The 19,545-nt window shown below is 36.6% G+C and overlaps 2 long non-coding RNA genes across 4 annotated transcripts in view; one reads left to right on the top strand and one right to left on the bottom strand.

Moving 5' to 3' along the window:
* The window catches only part of LOC129531640 (uncharacterized), a 128,224-nt gene that overhangs the window by 61,296 nt on the left and 47,383 nt on the right, over positions 1–19,545 (bottom strand). The window lies entirely within an intron of this gene.
* On the top strand, positions 394–17,717 carry LOC115933557 (uncharacterized). Of its 3 annotated transcripts, none has more exons than XR_008676937.2 (4): positions 394–488; positions 5,286–5,377; positions 10,603–10,724; positions 15,306–17,717. It is a non-coding gene; the product is annotated as an uncharacterized lncRNA (long non-coding RNA). The 3 variants fall into 3 exon arrangements; XR_008676938.2 differs by lacking the exon at positions 394–488 and adding an exon at positions 2,671–2,735; XR_010135185.1 differs by lacking the exon at positions 394–488 and having other exon boundaries at positions 4,994–5,377.

Here is a 19,545-nt window from a genome sequence, read left to right as displayed (position 1 = left end):
CAACAAAGTCAAGATGTTTAAAAGGTTTGAAGAGAAAAAATTATAAATATCAAAAAGGGGGAAATTGTTAGATAAAGTTAGGTTTCCTCTTCGAACAGCTTATCCAGTTTCCCCATTCTTTATCCTGTAATTCCAAATACCCCTTTGCCTTTGCTGTGCCCCAACTTGTCTGAATATGCCTAGGCATGCCTGAACTTGCTACAACCCCAGTCCACATTCCTTTCCTTATTAGGGAATAGGTTACCTTCCTAGTCCCCCATAAATGACCCCCTTTCTCTCTCTTCTCACCTCCCTTATGTGCCTACCTTATCTAAGAAACTTTAAATGTTAAGCCAATCGGAACTAGTTTAGACTGTGCAGTCCAACCCTAGCCAAAAGGGGAAAGATACAGAAGCAGAAGCTGTGTTAGAGATAATAAAAACCCCTGCTTTCTTTGTTCTGTATGCTCTCACCATTGCTCCATATGCAAGACACACCCTTCTGCAGAGGTAAATTTGCCTTGCTGATATGTTCTCTGTCTAAGTACTTGTTTTCTTTGGGACTCCAAACTCTTATTTCCAACAATGAGCCTGGAGTCTGTGACTGTAGTCCCAATTGCTCTGGAGGCTGAGGCCAGAGGATCACTTCAACCCAGGAGCTGGAAGCTGCAGTGAGCTGTGATTGCTCCACTGTACTCCAGCCTGGGTGACATCCCAAGACCTTGTATCCAAAAATGAATGAATGAATGAATGAGTCAATCAATCAATCTTTTTTTTAAAATTAGAAATAAAAGGGATATCTCTCATGTCCTTGAGAAAGACATTTCTGGGTTGTAACATTGGCAGGGGACTTTCTAAATGATTCACATCTCGAAGGGAAAGAATTTATAAGTGTTGTAAAGTTAATGCTTTAGGAAATAGGGAGGCCAGTGGCCTAGAGTCAGAAAGAGGCCTCTTTAAAGATTAGTTGATCTGATTAGAATATTAAGGCTATCTTGGCTCCTGGTTAAGTAGCTATTCACTTCCTCTGCCCTACTTCCCAACTTGGCTCACATTTTAGGGTCTGTTTCTTATAAAAATACAATAGGTCAAATTTGGTTTTAGAATTTTTTTTTTTTTTTTTACAATTAAGACAACTCAATCTAAATTGATTTAGTAATGAATTAATTGGTGGATTTAAAGACTTGGACAGTGAAAACTTCCAAAGATAGGCTAATTTTCAGGCTTAGTGGATCTGCTGTCTTTGTATTTGCTCCATTCTCTGCCTGACTTCTCCCACGGTAGGAAGAGTGTTCTAAAAGCAACAAGCTTATGTGATCATTCTGACAGAGAAGAGGGTGTGGTGGGTGGGAGGTTTTTAAAATTTCAAATAAATGTTTTGAGCTTTACACTGATGGGACCACCCTTGAATTAGAATATGGTGCCGGTGCTCTCCAAACACTGGTTCATTTCTGACCCAGTAACTGCAGTAATGAAGACAGAATTTTCATGAAGCTAAGGGACTCTCTGGAGTGAAGGGTAACTTAATCCATGTAAACCTCTTGATTGCTACAAAATGGGGAAGAGGAGAATGAATTCTTGAGGTGCACATAGGGTAGGAGAAGAGGATGAGGATATGGTATCTTCTACTATACTAGGATATGATTGTCAAGTATTCTTGTTAAGCCTTGACCAGTGCTACAGTACTACAATCCACTAATAAACAGGATTTTGCCACATGATAACATATGGCCACCTTAAATGCAGCTTTACTCAAACTGAAATTATTCTTTCTTACTCCTCTTTAAAACTGCTCCACTTTGCTATAGGGTCACTCTGGGGTATATTTTAAATCTAAAATCTATCAGTTACTACTTGTGTGATTGAGAGTAAGTTGCTAAACTCTCTCACATTCTATTGTTCCTTTTATAAAATAGAAATTAAAATATCTCTTTGGCAGAGTATCATGAGAATGAAAAGAATCAACATTTTAATGTGCCTAATTCTCTGCCTGACTTATAGAATAAATTTATTTAAAGTCACTTACTTTCCTTTCCTTCCCCTTGTCTACCATAACAGGTTAAGCCCATGTGTCTGGATTTTCAGTTACTTCAGCATCTCAATTAATATATTCACTTAGTTAATTCAACAGAATTTCTTGCCTGGCCCTCAGTGTATGCCATGTGCTTTCTTAAGCCTTTGCTCAGTCTGCCTTCAGTACATGGGAAGTCCTCTGTCCATTTCCATCCCACATTTCTGAGCCTTGGTTTAATCTTGTAAAAAGAAAAAAATAAGAATACCTATTTCATGGGTTGTTGTCAAAATTCAAGGAGACTCTCTAGAACTTAGACAGCTACCAATATATGGAAAGTGCTGTAATTATCATTACTGTACCAGATATTTTATACCCTGGGCCCTGGTGAGACAAGCCAGATGGGAGGGGAGTCCCTGGAAAAACTCCAACCGGCCAGTGCCCTGGGGTGGAGCCTCAGGAAATGTGTGCCCTTTGCAGCAAAGAGCGTGGTTCCTCCTCTTCCTGGGTGTAAACTGTGATTCAAAAAGCCAGGTGGGAAGCCCTGTAGTAGGGAGTCTGGCTTTGTCCCTGTTTCCCCCTTTTCTTCCTCTTCACCCACTAAAACCCTGTTTTACTCACGGTTCAAATTGTTTGGCAGCCTGAATTTTCATGGCCATGGGACAAAGAACCCCGTCTTTAGCTGAATTAAGGAAAAGTTCTGCAACATTTTTGACGTGCAACTTGGGGGCTCAAGCGGAGAAGTGGTGAGTGAAATGGGGACTCAAAACCTCTCACCGTTGCTTCTAAACCTTTTATCTTTGGACTTAAGAGGGTGGAGGAAACCATGCCCCCACCCCTATAGCTGCCGGGCGTTTCCATGGCCTTTTCCTTTTGTTTCAGGACGGATCAGCAGCTCCCTGCCACTGTCCCCTCCCTGCCAGGGCTGGGACACATGGCTCAAGGCGCTGCAGAAGGCTGGCTGGCGTTTTCTACCATGTGCCCATGGAATCTCCTCCCACAGTCAGGGAGCCCAGCTCCAACCCACAGCAATTACACTTCTCTCCCTGGTGAAGGAAAGAAACACTTGCATAAGAATAAGAGGTTCTTCCACAGGCATTTTTAAACCTTTTTTCTTTCCTCTTCTCCACAATATCAGCATTTAAGTTTAAGCAAGTTTTTTTATTTCTAGAAGACATTTTACTAGGCAAGGAATGATAAGAATCCCTGTGTATATTCTCTATTAAGCTTTAATTGTGAAAAAGGATTTCTAGGGCTAGTCTTGGCCTGTGGCCAATCTGGTATGCTTCCTGTGTCTGTATGGTTTGTGCTGTAAGCCTCCATCTTGTTTTACACATCCTGGGGACATGGCCCACAACTGCTTGACAGGACTTTGTTTAGCAATCCTGCCTTAGGGGATGAGCCCTCTCTGGCCAATATCTGCATGTTTTCCTACTCCTGTCTCTTAAAGGGCCCCACCCAGCGACTGGATTTTCTTCTGCCTGTCTGTGTGGGTACTGTGTGTGATATCTGTAAAAAGTGCGCTAATTAATTTGGCCTAAAGAAAGACAAGAACTTGGATCAAATTTTTTTTAAGGGAAGTTAAAAGCTGTGGTACCTTTCAGTTCACATGACTTTAATCTCTGAGAAATAAAAACAGCCCTAAAGACTATTGGTAAAATGCAGGTGAGATGCAAGGTTTTCTAAGTGTTTTGAGGTTAAAAACTGCTTTTTGGGTTTTGAGAACTATTTGACTTGAAGGCTTCACAATTGGTAAGGCCTGGGGACATATGGAAATAACCACGCTCTTAATTATGCTGGGAGTCAAACCTTGGCTGCACCTAGCACACAATTAAACAACTTACCAAGTTTTTACCTTAAAAGTTAAAAATTGCTAGGAGTTACTATTCCAAGATGTAATTGAGACTACGGGAAATAGATTTATATGCAAGATGTGTAAGAACAGTAAAATGTGGTTTTTTTTGTAAAATATTATAAGAAGGCATGGAAATGTATACTTTTGCTTAGGGTTAAAGGATTGTTTGAATTAGGAAAAAGCTGAAGGTTCAAACAAGTGGTGGAGAATTGTGGAAATTAATCTTGCAGAAGAGGTTCAACATATTAACTAAATTCAAAAGGGTTATAAGGTTATAAAAGGTTTTTGCTTCTTTGAAATTTCTGAGTCATCCTTTTGGCAAAATAAATAACTTAATGGCAATTTGGAACTCTGTTTCATAATATCAAGTGTTTTAAACCTCAAACATGTTTGACAGCCTTCCCAAAATCAAACTTTGGTTTCAAAACTGTCTTCCCTGGCACTTGGCTTTTGGAATACTTCAGAGGGCCCCTGAAGTGTCCAGAAAAGAGAGGTAAACAGGGTTATTTGACATGTTTAGGTACATGGATTGCCAAAATGATGTTCAATCTTCTTTAGGTTATATCTTGGTAAATAATGCTAATATATGTTTCAAAATTGTATGGGACTTCTAAAATTCTAATGTCTAAGTATTTGCTACCAATCGTAATAAAGGTTGTTATGTTAAGTTATTGTAAACCACGGAGATAACCAAACTTCTTTTTCCATCGTGTTTCTAACTGTAAGTACCTTGGACATTTTTCTATTCACAGAAAATTGTCTTGTTTTAGTCCTTTTCAAAAGATGGTTTATAATAAGCTATATGACTTTAACAGGCACTCTCAAATATAGGCGTCTGGTAACTTTGGAGATGGTAACATTGGAATAGAAGAAAATGTACAGGACACATAAAGAGCTGAAATGCTCAAGAATATCAAGCAAAACAAGAGTTAACTAAATGGACTGAACTCAGAAAGCTGAAGCAAACTTTTTGACTTTTGCTTGGAATATTGCTGATACTTGTTTTGTTTTTCAGAGTCAAGGAAATTATTTTGAACTGTTTACAGGAACGATAAACCAAAAGTGTTTTAAACATTTTTGCTCTTTGAATTACTTCATTATTAACTTATCTGCAAAATTCCCTGAGACTATTTTAACATTATAGAGAAGCACTGTAAAACCTTGATAAATTACCCTTAAATATTTACCTAAATTAGATAGGAGCAGATAAGAAATATCTCTACCATCAACTTTCAGATATAACCAAATAAATGAACATATTCAGAAGAAAAAATGATTCTAGAAATCATTTCACCTGGTTTATGGGAGTAAGGAAATTCAATAAAATCATATTATTCTTGTTAGAAATTGTCTTAGTCTATTTTGTGTTGCTTATAACAGGATAACACAGATTGAGTAACTTATAATGAACAGAAATTTATTTGGCTTATGGTTCTGGCAGCTAGGAAGTCCAAGAACATGGCACCGGCATCTGCTGAGGGACCTTGTGCAGTGTTATCCCATGGCAGAAAGTGGAAAGGCAAGAGAGCACAGGTGAGAGAAAGAGGCCTAAACTCACTTTTATAACAACCTGCTCTCATGATAATTAACTCACTCCTGCAATAACAATATTAATCCAAACATGAAAGTGGAGCCCTCATGGCCTGATCACCTCTTAATTCCATCTCCTAATACCTTCCCAATGGCAATTAAATTTCAACATGAGTTTTGGAGGGGACATAGCAGAAATAAGTTCTTACTGTTCAGTAAGTTGAGAGTCACAAAGGACCACTTCCCAAAATAGTGGCCCTCTTTCTCATTCGGTTTTGAACAATTTTGAGAAATAAAAAACAACAGATAGAAAATCAGTACATTATTTTTAGTACTTCAGACTGGAGGACATAATTTAAAACAATATTAGCTAATTGGTTGAGCCCCATATTATATCTCAATATTAGTCATATTTAACAAACTTCTTGCTGAAACTAAATAATACTTAACTCTGAAGGAGGACCAGGTTCTTGATGGAGAAAACCAGCCCCCAAATTAGCAGAGCCAAATCTTTATTCCTCTGATACCACCGGCATCTCTGAAGAACAGATGCCACAGAAGAGATATACTTCCCAAGAGGAGCAGAGATCTCTGAGGCCATACCTGCTCCTAAGAAAAAGACAGAAGTGGCTTTCTACATTCATTTACACATATATTGTTTTTAAGACAACTCCCCACCTGGATACATTTCTCTACCTTTCCTATGGCAAAGAAAACTGTGAGGCTAAGAGAGGCTGGGGCATGTTTATGGAAAATGTCCATTTATTAAAAACTCCCCCAGAGGAGTGGGGCAGTAATGTCCTCCACTACGACAACTCTATCCATGGAGATGGTTAAATATTTTTTTCCAAAAGAATACACATGTGAGATGCAATTCTCAGATGTCATTAACATATACATGCACATAAATAGTTTTATTCTTAATAAAGATCTTCTCATTTGTCTTAAGATAAAAGGGATATTGCCACAGATTATCTTATTATTTTCTTTATTTTAAATTTTGTTTTTCATGTTCATTTTTAGTTGATTACATCGAGTTCCATTGTTTATTTTTATAGTTTCTATTTATGAAAATTTTGTTCATTTTTTCCATTTGTTCTAATGATATAAAATTTCCTTTTCTGAAAAAAAATAAAGACGATGTGTCACTATGTTATTCAGGCTGGTCTCGAACTCCTGTGCTGAAGCAATCCTCCTGCCTCGGCCTCCCAAAGTGCTGGGATTACAGATGTGAGCCACAAGGCCCAGCCCCTTTCTTTAAAATAAAAGAACCAGTTAATTTGTGGATTTTACTATATTAATTCTGTTACAGTCTGTATATAGGCACAGAAAAATTGTGAGGTCTGGACCTGGAAAACTAAAATATTGACAATTTTGGTCTAAAGGACAACAGTGATCTATATTTCAGTGTGGTGTCATACTATCCCCCCATAAATATCAACTAACAGAGTCAAAGCCAGGTACATGGTAGCTGTAACTATGATCACTGTTCTTTGAAAGCACTTTCTACTAGTGAGTACACGAAAGCTGAACAAACAGGCACAGATTTTTAAGGTATTGGATATCTAGTACAGCCACCTCTGCTCTCAGATTCTTCGTTTTGTTCTGCATTTTGCTGTGAAAGTGCTTTAAAATTGATAAGCCTTCTTGGGAAAGGTCCACTGTCAGGTTGTGGCAGATGTTACAGCAGCTGCTCCCATGTTTTAAAGTGCCTTTGATGTGATCCAGCCAATGCGATGGAAAGCAGCCTTCAAAGTGGAAAGAGTAGCAGCTGTGGCTGCAGCAGACCTTCCATTGATGGAGCCTGTTGAGGAGTCTAAATGGCTCCAAAAGATCATGAAGCTGGGCTGATGGACATTCAATCACCATACCCACTCCACTGTTGTGCCAAGTAGGGAGAATAGAGAGAGAAGCAGTTGTGCCAGCTGCTACTATTGGGGTTATGATGCATTTCATTCTGTAATGAATATTCTTAGTGTTTTCTTTCTCCAAAATCTCATGAGCTTATAGTACACGTTGCTCCATAGGCAAAATTCTTAAATCAATATTCATTCACTCGACTAATATTTATTGAGCTTCTGATGTGGCAGTCACCATGAGGCCCTAGGGATTCAATAATAAATAAGAGAACATTTTTCCTTTCAAGGGCTTAAAACTAATAGGGAAAATAATATGTAAGGAAAAAGGCCATGTGCCATCATTAAGGGTTATGATATTGGCAAACGGTGGTTCCTAAGAGAGATTGTGAATATAGATGACATATAGGAGGAATATAGGAAAGCTAAATAAAGATATCTGCAAAGAACAATTAGACTTTAATCTAAAAACAATGGGAAACAATTACAGCCTGAAAACATAGGAGGGAAAGATTTTTTGTTTTGAAAAAAAGAAAAAGACACTGATTGGAAGAAGGCAACGCTACCAACCCAAGAGACAACTCTTCCCAGTATGTGCAGTGTTAACATATACTTTATTTAAAACATATTTTAAAAGCCGATCCTAAACACCAGGAGGTTTAAGCAGCACTGAGACCAGCAGGGCCCCTGATGAAGATAATGGTGAGAAAATAATAATCTCTGCTCACAGCTGGCAACTTGGAGCTCTGCAGCTCCCAGTAGCTACTGGTGATCATGCTGAAACAGATGGCCTCACTTGGCCCAACTAGCCATTCAGTATATCCTTTGATTTCATTCCTTAATCTGTAGTGTGTCAGTGATTGAGAAGATCACAGCTTACTGGTGTTGTTATGAGATAGGATGTAACAGTGACATCATTCTAGCCTTAAGACCCAGCTCAAATCTGGAAAAGACTGAATGTCAATGATGTCATCCTCCATCCCTACTTCTACTCACTCATCCCTTCTCCTACTCAGCTCTTCCTCACAAATCTTCCTACAACAACCATCTAGAGTCAGGGCCTGTTTCATGGGCTTATGAACCACACAGTCCCACAGGGATCCATGCCCGGAAGTATGTCCCATGCTTGGGGTTTGACGCTGCCTTGGAATTGATAATAACTATCTTTGTTTTTGGTTTTGTTTTGTTTTGTTTTTGTTTTTTTTGAGACAGAGTCTTGTTCTGTCGCCCAGACTGGAGTGCAGTGGCGCAATCTCGGCTCACCGCAACCTCTGCCTCTCGGGTTCACACCGTTCTCCTGCCTCAGCGTCCCGAGTAGCTGGGACTACAGGCACCCGCCACTATGCCCGGCTAATTTTTTTTTGTATTTTTAGTAGAGAAGGGGTTTCACCGTGCTAGCCAGGATGGTCTCGATCTTCTGACCTCATGATCTGCCTGCCTCGGCCTCCCAAAGTGCTGGGATTACAGGCATGAGCCACGGCGCCTGGCCTGTAACTTTATCTTTGAAATTTTGTTTTGTAAGTGAAGCCAAGTGGGGCAACTGAGCATGCACTAGAAGCTTGGAGTTTCGGCTTAAGTGTGGCTGCTTAAGCCACACGGCTCGCTGCCGTGCCCACTTCCTTGACCCTGTCCAGAGACCCTAGTCACCAACCATCCTCTTTAGAGGCCTGGGCGTGGGTGCAAGGAGGGTCAAGGTCAGGCATGCACACTCCAGGCACCAAGTCGCTGGGCCACACTCTTGGCAATTGGAAGGATCTGCACAAGGCCTATGAGTATTTCTGTGCCTGAAGGAGTACAGAATTAAACAACAATATACCATAACAAGTCACGAGAGAAACCACAGAGAAAAAGGAAAAAAAGCCTTTTCTGCTTCTCGAACAAGGGGCTCGGCATCTTTATTTTGCTCTGCTACCCACAAATTACGTAAACAAGATGGTCCTACTGAGAGGGAAGCAGCAAGTAGTCTTCTGGAATGGGCCAGAATATCTTAAGTTTGACAGAATCCCTGCCTTTCTCCATTGTTCCTGCACACTGAGATGAGAATGTTGGCTTGATTGCTTTTATTCCTTTTGCTTTGCCTCACATTTTGAAATTTTAGTGTTTGATTTTAGGAGCTTTCATTTACAGTACAGGCCTGCCAGGAATACTTTCTGGAAGAGCTACAGTTTGAGGGAAATGATAAGTAAATACCAACTGAAAGGTAGGATTTTGTAGGGAAATCAAGCAGGGAGAAAGCATAGGGTGAGGCTCTGAGTCATGACCGAGAAGCTGTGTAACAGACAACAACTCTTCTAAAATGCAAGTTCTACATTTAGGTGTACATAGTGATTATGATCTTACTTTATCCACCTAGTTCCTCTTAGATTTATTGCATCTGTGATGTTGTTTTGCATTGTATGACCAAATATTATGTTATCGCGCAGCAACTAACACATTGAATTCAAATAAACTATTTTTGAAATGCAATTTACAAATTCTGATTAACGTTTAAAAAACTAGAAGTTTTTAAGTCATAGTTTGTGTTTATTATATAACTGCAGAAATATTTTAAAGATAAAATTAAAGGGATTGTTCACAAGGGGAAGACCAATTGGCAATAAAACTGTAAGTAAGAATTAATTGCAATTTTTACAAGCAAGCCAGTTGTCAGAATAACAAATAATTCTTTAATGTGTTTTATCAGTTGGTTGATTTTGTTGGCAGGAAATCACTATTGAGGAAATGTAATGAAGTGTCCTCAGATGTGAAATTCAGAAATAAGAGTGGGTTCTACCCTGTAAACAGAATCAGTTGAATCATTAAAAACATTGCACTGATGGAGTCTAGACATATTTATAAGATATAAAAAAGTTTAATTTGAAAATGGTGTCTTATAAAAGTGAAGCCAGATCAGCTCTTAAAAGGATGGTTTAAATTATACTGGTCTTTCATGAGAGGAAAAATAGACCTTATGTCTTAAATTAAGTAAATTAAAACATTTATATTTCATCAAAATTCAATAAGCTTCTTTTGAATTTGAAAAAATTACATTTAAGATTAACTTGCTTGGAATATATATAGATGATTGTTTCTGACCTTTTGCACACAAATTCCATATTTACATCTTATAAATAATAAACCTTAGCAAGTTTCATTCTGTGGCCATAAAAATAAGAAACTTTGAGTTTCTTTATTCTGTTGGCAGTCCCTTAAGGAAAGAGTGCCGTAAGCAGCTCTTTCTGGCTGCCAGAAGGGTTCAAGGATGTCCTGAACACAGGGAAAGGCTTTAATAACGTCACAAAATTGTACATTGGCCTCAGTGCAGGTGTGCTTTGCTCCTGGGAACAGCATAGATGGAAAACAGCAGAATAATCACACTGTATATACTTATAGATTGAAATCTTCAGTGGACACATTGCCAAGGTGAATCTCAGGGTCAACTTCTGTGGCCAATATCAGGATATATTCCCTTCTTCTGTATTATATTATTGTCTCTCTTAGCTGTCTCATAATTGGTAAGTATTGTAAATGGTAAGTATTGCCCAAATCATGATACAAATAAAATTTTGTAACTTATGATTATTGTATTTTTTGAAGTTATCAGCAAGTGCCTACTAGATGCCAGGCATTGAAAAGTGTTGGGGCTTCCAGAAAGACACTGTCATTCCCCTTGGACAGAAACATGGGGATGGCACAGATTAAGTAAGAAGCTCCAAGTATGCGGTGAAAAGCAGAAGAGATCAGAAAACACTGGGAAAGAATCCCCCTCCTTGTATATACCAGAGCAGAGATTTCAATAGAAAACTATTTCAATGGAAAAAATAAATAAAGCCAGTATGACTAATAATAATAATGTAAAAGTCCAAATTTGCTAAAAGACACTTTAACAAAGCAATTTACCCTTAGCTTATAAGAGAAAAGAGTATTAGGTCATAAAGAAACTGTACAAATATACAAGAGATATACAAATATACAAGATAGGTAAAATTTTATATTTTAGTGAATATAATGCAGAGTTGTAATTTAAACTTCATCCATTCTTTTAAGATCCAGTTCAGGTTAATTTCACACATTCTTGTTGAGTGCCTACCATGTTTCATAGACTGTACTTGGCACTGAAGAGAATAATGAATAATGAAGGAAGCACACACATGACTAGAGTACAACAATAAGATCCCAGGAAGGTTGGGTGCTAAGATAAAGGAGAGATGATTTTGATGTCTGAGTGCTCAGAGATGTTCTTTACAATTTCACTTATTTAAGTTACATTAATTTATAAAAAACATAATGGTGCTTCCACCTCCAAGACCAGTTATGTTGGTTTATAAAAGATAATTTACAAATCTCATTTACTTCTCTAACAATGTTGTAAACTGTGCTAAGTAACTCTATTTACTCAATGAAGAGATTAATTTTATAAGGTGAAACAATTGTCTTAATTTAAACAATATCTCAAATGAAAGCAGATCATTATTCACCCCTTCCCCAAGCATTAATCAACTGCCCAAATGACCTTAACTGATTTACTCCAACAACCAGCATGATTACAAATATAAGTTAATTCTGATTTTAATTTTATTTTATAATCAGATCTTATTTTATTAAAATTAGCTCTAGACTTTTTTCCTACTAGTAAAGCATAAACTACAAATCATATTTTCCATTTGGAATAGTTCTTATCCCTTAGGAGAAAATCAATACATGAAAATTAAATTTCAAAACTGCATTAACAGCATCTTCGAGGTCAGGTATTCTAATAGGCTCCGAGTGGAAATTATAGAGTCACTATATGTGGACAATATAATTATTTGTACTACCTTTTACTTTATAGAACACAACAAAAAAGAAATTAAATCTGGTATAAAGATTCAGTTAAAAAATAGACATATGTTTATATCATCTTAATACCACTAAACTTAATGATTTCACATGAGCATTTGTTTTAATTCATGGAATCGGCCTTAAAATGTGAATATTTAGGCTGGGCGTGGTGGCTTACACCTGTAATCCCAGCACTTTGGGAGGTCAAGGAGAGTGGATCACTGAGGTCAGGAGTTCAAGAACAGCCTGGCCAACATGGTGAAACCCCCCATCTCTACAAAAAATACAAAAAATTAGCCGGGTGTGGTGATGGGCGCCTGTAATCCCAGCACTCCAGAGGCTGAGGCAGGAGAATCGCTTAAACCTGGGAAGTGGAGGTTGCAGTGAGCGGAGATCACGCCTTTACATTCCACCCTGGGTAATGGAGCGAGACTGTGTCTCAAATAAAAGTGAATATTTAAAAGTGTTAGCAAATTTGTTTTAAAAAATGTTAGATTTAAGCAGTTAACCTCTCTAGCAGTACACTAAATCATTAAAGATATCAAAGTATTATTTAATGGAATAGGAGATCTGTTAGAAATTTTAAAAATCAACGAGTCCAATCACAAATTTAAAGAAAATGAGAATTATATTAAAGAACAAATACGATTCTTAATTTTATCTCTAAAGAACTATTCTCATAAGATTTCCTTTTTCTCCATACTGCATTTCCTTACATACGTAGGATTTGGAGCTTAATCCATTGGGAAGTTTTGATAGTTGTGATGTCTGTTAGTTGTATAAGGGCAGGAATTTATGTCTGATGTATCCCTTGACATATACTTCTTTTTGTGGGCAAGGGAGTTGCCAAACAGGTAGATGGATTTGCAGAATGGGAACAGATAGTAGTGGACTCATTATCAGGAACCAAAAACTGTAATGCATCGTAATTTTAAAAAATCATCATTGTTTTGACCCAGATAATTCTTATAAGATTATGCTGCCTTTAGGAATTTTTTTTTCCTTACTATGATATGGCAGAGATGGCTCATTGATTTCCTAATGCCTATTCCCGTTTCTTAAGCACAGTATCCCCTACACTTAACAGTCACATGGCTGCTTAACTAGAGATTACATTTGCTAATGTATACACCATGCAGCTAGAAATGCTCATGTAATTAACTTTTGCTCAGTAGAAGCTGAGTGTGGAGGGATATGTGCCGTTTGTCACAAAAGCTTAAAAGAAAGCAACTTGTGCTTCACCTCCTCTTCACTGGCTAAACTGTGGACACAGTGAGAGCCAGCTGGTCCTTACCATGAAGAGACAGGCCACACTTTAAGTGATGATGGAATGAAAAAAACACATGGAATTGGGGTTCCTGGATAACCTCATGGAGGAGAGCTCCCTTATCCCCTGGTGGCTTATCCCCCCTACCAATTCAGACTTTGAAGTAAAAGTAGAATAAATTTTCAATCTTATTTAAATCACTGTTTGTTGTCTTCTGACAAAGATTTCCAATCTTGAGGACCCACATCCTACAAAATATGCAAGAATAAACTGATACTCTATATGTCCTTGTGAAAGAGAATGTGTGTGTGTGTGTGTGTGTGTGTATTATCAAAGGTTAACTACAAAATTAATAATTGCAATACAATAAGAACCTACACATGAAAAAAATAGAATAACAGAGGAAATCTCTACCTCATTATGTGGCAGAGATTGAAGAATATCTTCACAAAATAGATTTCAGGATTGCCCTTTCTTGCCTGTTTCCTGTATTACAACTTGCCTCCAATTTTCCTAGATTCTTTGCAGTAGAAATTGAGTTTCAAAATGCTATGAAACACTCATCTTTTGGTCATTGACACTTCACTTAATATATGGCAAATAAAGAACACCAGGCTTCAGTTCCTTTGGTGTATTGGAATTTAGTTAGTTTGGGCTCAGAGGCTGGCACTTATTTGAAGTGGCCAAGTGCTTTCTTGCTATAATCTGTTCTGTATTGATCTTCCTTCATTCATGCTTTTCATTTTGGAGAGTACTAGATTTGGAAGGTAAGTACTTACACTGTCTCTAATGGTGTCTGTAAAATTGAACTCTGATGACACTATTCTTAAAAGTCAATACATTTTCTTTTTTTATCTTTTAATTTTAATTTTATGCCCTTCTTCCATCATTTGTGTATGACCTTCCTAATATTTGAAATCATTAGAGGGTTCACACTGTGTTTCTTTTTTAATCTCCAAAAGCAAAGAAGTACAGTCAAAGTTAAGGCTTTATTAAATATATTGCATAAGCCTGAATGTATCATTGTATTTATTCTAATTTGTATAATACTTTATAACTTTAAACTTCCTATTTAGTGACTATCATTTTCAAATGCTTTAGATACTTACATTGTTCAGTTCGAGTTTTGTGCAAAATCTCACACTCTAATCTTTATTTTCCTCTGCTTTGTCATTTCTTAGTTTTAAATGTTCACAAATTCTTCTGTTTGAGCAAACCCAACACTGATTATCTGTGTGAACCTGTTTGGGTTACTTCTCTCTTTCAATATTAGTTTTTCTCAAGTACAAGACTATGATATTAATAGATAATCTCATGGTATAGTTAGGACTAACAGAGATAGTGTTCACCTAGAACCTATCTGACTCAATGTAAGAGAGTAATACATTAGCATTACCATTATTTAATTTTAAAGTATGTCATATGGGGAACCTAAAATTTTAATTTGAGTATCAAAATATGCAGCACAGCCTGTAACATGGTAAAAGAATGATATATTTTCTCCATAAGATCTCAACATGACCAGTATTTCTTAAAAGAGTGAAAATTCTTTGCACCTTCAAATGTCTAAATATTAAAGACCTTAATACTATATGTCATCTAAATGACTTCACTTCAGGTTTATGCTGCAAGTTTTAGAGGATATAATGTCTGAGATATATCAGAATTTCTCTGGCCACCTTGTCCGTACCTCTTTTCTAGTGTTAGTAGGTATTTTACATTTGTCTACACACTTCCTGGGACTCTCGCAGGCACTCAGCAGCAAATTTTACTGCAGAAGTATCTGAATTTGAAAAACACACTTTCACTATATACATACAAATATGTGTATATGCATATATAAACAATGTATTTAGTTATAGTTAAATAGTGGAGTTAGAGTGCAGCTATAAGTTTCATGTTACATAGGTAAAATTAAATAATTATTGGTTGTCTTGTTCTTTTGAATGTTTGTCTTTAAAAGGAAATACACTTATTTTACTTAAAAGGGATTTTTTTTTTCTTTTAGACAGATTCTTGCTCTTTTGCCCAGGCTGGAGTGCAGTGGTGCCATCTTGGCTCACTGGTACCTCTGCCTCCTAAGTTCAAGCGATCCTCCCACCTCAGCCTCCTGAGCAACTAGCTGGAACTACAGGTGTGCCAGCACACCCAACTAATTTTTGTATTTTTTGTAGAGATGGGGTCTCACTGTGTTCCTCAGGCTGGTCATGAACAAGAGAGAATTTACATTAAAGAAATTATTGTATTGAGTTGGGACATCTATTGTCATTTGTGATCATTGCATGCATAAGCTAGCCACCAAGTAGAGAATATGTATAATCTCTTCTAAATGCATTATTGCCTTTATTTTACCTACCATGAGCTTGACTATGAAAAGAAACCTGCTATGTGACCTTGAGTTAATAGCTATCTCACAGGGTTTTGGAAAGATTAAATTAGATACAACCAAGAAACTTGCGAAAACAACCTTTATCACACCGAACACATTTTAATTCCTTTTCTTTACCTTCAGTTTTTATCACCAACTAATAATAATAAATTTTTTAAGACTTATTTTTCTGAAACTTCATGTAAACCAATGAACTGAGTTGATATGGGAAGCGGCTATTATTAACATTAGTAGTATAATTCTCTCTACATTACTAATTTTAATAATTATAACTAATCCTTATTGAAAATTTTTTATGAGCCAGTCATGGTACATGCATCATCTCAGAATAAGATTATTACAGAGCACCTATTGTTATACTGATTTTACAAATGAGGAAACTAAAGGTTGTAGACACTAAGGAATGTGCCCAAGATTTACATAGCTCATAAAGTATTCTGTCTATGTAAATCTAGAGACCATATCATTAAACTTATAATGCATTGTTTTCTGTAGTGCTTATCCACTAAGCAATTTTAAAAATCTGTACTTTATTGAAATATTTGATCAAAGATGGTGAAAATCTCAAGTCACTGGATAATAGCAGAGCTTGCACTTTATTTTGCTATGAGGCAACAACAAGTATTTGTTGCTCTTTTCTTCCACCTCTGAACACAAGCAAGTTAAGTTTCTAGAAAAGACTATGACAAATAACTAAATGTGGTCTGGATCAATAAAGCAGCTGCTGTAAAACAGCCTTGGGCTCTGGAATTTCTACTAAACTATCAACATAAAATGTCAGAGTGTTCTTTGAAGGATGAAAATCAGACTGATATCTGGAAAGAAATTTTCTTTTTGTATGTCAGTGATTGAATTTGGGTCACTTTCCAAATTGTTTAATAAGACAACACAATGTGATTACTCATATCTCCTGCAAACAAAGCAATGATGATTCACAGAATTGTGAACGTGTCTTAAGAAAGAAAAACATCCTAGTTAAGTAACAATTACATATTTACACACTATAGAAATTTCTCAGATAACAGACACTATTTTTAGGATTAGTTGTATTTCTGTGTTTTTGTTTGTTTGTTTGTTTGTTTTTGAGACAGTCTTGCTCTGTTGCCCAGGCTAGAGTACAGTGGCATGATCTCAGCTTACTGCAACCTCTGCCTCCCTGGTTCAAGTGATCCTCCTGCCTCAGCCTCCCAAATAGCTGGGATTACAGGTGTGCACCACCAATCCCAGCTAGTTTTTGTGTTTTTAGTAGAGATCAGGTTTTGCCATGTTGCCCAGGCTGGTCTTGAACTCCTGCCCTCAAGTGATCTGCCTACCTCAGCCTCCCAAAGTGGTGGTATTACAGGCATGAGCCACTGCACCTGGCCAGGATTAGTTGTATTTCATCTTTTAATTTTTGTATTCTATACATACTTTTAGAAACTATATTAAAATATGAAGAGAATATTATGGTTGTTAAAAATACCTGAAATAGTAAGGCCAATTCTCTCATTATAGTATTTTAGGAGATATAAAAAACTGAAACAACATAGCAAATAAGTTTGTTTTCTCACTAGAGGGGAACATGTAATGGTTGAGAAGCATGAGCTGAATTCGTGATACTGCTGGATCCCTGTGCTTTGTGATAGTAACAAATGATTTGACTGCCAGATTCCTCTTCAAGGGTTTGCCTAGATATTTCTTAATGTCTTCTCAAGCTTTAAATTTTCTGAGACTTTTTCTGGCATTGTTTTAATTTTGGTCCAATTGGAATAGCAAAAGGAACATTTTATAGGGGGGTCTTTCCCTAAATAAATTATAAAAATTATTTAAGTTACCTTTTATAAAGAAAAAAGGATCCTGGACCAGAATCACATATGTTGCTGCTACAGTAACTGCCAATGCCCAGGGAAATGGTAAGAAAAGAGGCATTGAAGGCAACTATTACCATCTTCCAGAGCATACAGTTTACCACTTCACTTTTAAAATTTGCTCTTGCAACCTTTCCTTCTCATTTCTTTTTTTGTGATATTATCAATCTTAGAGCTTTCATTAATGAGGATATTAGCTGATTTTTTTACTCTTAGGTAAAATGAGTTTAATAATTTACTTCTACGTTATATACTGAACTTATATAGTGTACTTCTGTTGATTCCTGAAGTGATGATAATGAAAATAATTTAGAAAAATGTAACTAGATAATGAATTAAGGGCAATAAATTAAAAAGCACAAAGAGTATATTTGCTTCTATAGCAGTTATAATACATGTATTGGAAAAAAATTATCACCAAAAATTATCAACATGGACCCTGAAAAAATATGATGAGAAAATACACATATCATTCCCTATTATTGTACCCAGTTTATAGTTTCTAAGTGCTATCCCCACAAAGGGAACAATGGCTCCTTTGATGAATGGCTAATTCCAGATTGGGGTAGAAATTGTATGAGCTTTTGTCAAATGGACAGAGGGACCAACTTGAAAGGGCTCATATCTACCAAAGATGTGACTGAGAAACAAAAATAATAATAAATGCCAGGTACTAAAACATATTGAATATATAAACCTCTGTAGGTTCATTATGATTCTCAAATAAATAGAAAACCAAATGACAAGCAAGCAAATAACTCATTGGAAACTATTGAAAATAACTGCAACTTATTCCACTCCTTTCATACTAACTGTATTTCAGGGTAAACAAATAGTTATAGTTGAGAAGACAAGTTATTTTCTTCTTCAAGATAGGGTCTTACCCTGTCACCCAGGCTGGAGTGCAGTGATGCGATCATGGCTCATTGCAGCCTCAAACTTCTGGGTTCAGCCTCACCCTCCTGAGTAGCTGGTGTGCACCATCACGCTCAGCTAATTTTTTTGGTGTTTTTTTTTTTTTTTTTTTTTTTTTTTTTTTTTTGTAGAGATGGGGTTTCACCATGTTGCCCAGGCTGGTCTCAAACTCCTGGGCTCAAGTGATCCTCCCACCTTGTCCTCCCAAAGTGTTGGGATTATGAGTGTGAGCCACTGCATCTGGCCAAGAAAAGTTACTTTCTTTACAGATAAACTTCAGCTAAATTGTTAAAGGAATAGTGAAATTAATAAATAACCACTTGCCATGTCTAACTAATTTAACTATTTAATTATTATGCCTAATTTTAGGGTATCTAAGTTTTTCATAATGAACTAAATTGGTAGTGTATACAGTTGAGTTAGGAGAAAGTAAATGTATGACTGCTTATAATAATCACCTCCCAGCTCAGATCTATGCATCCTTAATCTTACGCTTCTTTAAAATATAGAATAGAGTTTTAAATGTAAAAATCTGTGTCAAAAATAGTGGGTACAATGAAGTATATACAACTAGAGGCCTGAAGATATTGCTATCACTGAATTTTATGCCTGTTTTAGACTATTAAAGCATAAAATTTCAAAATTAAAGAAATCTTTCTGGAGCACACAATTTCCCCTATAATAAGGTATTTTTCTAAGCTCCCATAACTCTTAGGATTATGAGCTCTTTCTATATATAAGACTTCTTCCAGAATTCCCTATGATCCCCCATAATGGTTCTAAATGTAAATTGAACAAAATTTAAAGAGAACTAAGATTTCCAGAATGATAGTTGAAATTGATGGATGGAAAAATGGGACTTGGGCCACAAAGAAAATTGTTTTCCTAGGATAGAGATGGCTCTTGAACTGGATCTTAGTATTCTGAGTCTGTATAAATGAAAATCAGCATGCTGGATTTGTAGTATCTATTTATGACAATGATCACTTAAACCTTGGGAGATAATTGATCTAAATATTATATGTGTATAACAAATAACAATTGTTTTGTTATATTGTTTTACACTGAACAGCTAAGTGATAGGCTTATATTAATTT

This window comes from Gorilla gorilla, chromosome 1, assembly GCF_029281585.2.
Source record: "Gorilla gorilla gorilla isolate KB3781 chromosome 1, NHGRI_mGorGor1-v2.1_pri, whole genome shotgun sequence".
In the NCBI taxonomy this organism is placed as follows: Eukaryota; Metazoa; Chordata; class Mammalia; order Primates; family Hominidae; genus Gorilla; species Gorilla gorilla.
The sequence above is the reverse complement of the archived record's forward strand: the minus strand, read 5'-3'. Positions and strand labels throughout refer to the sequence as shown.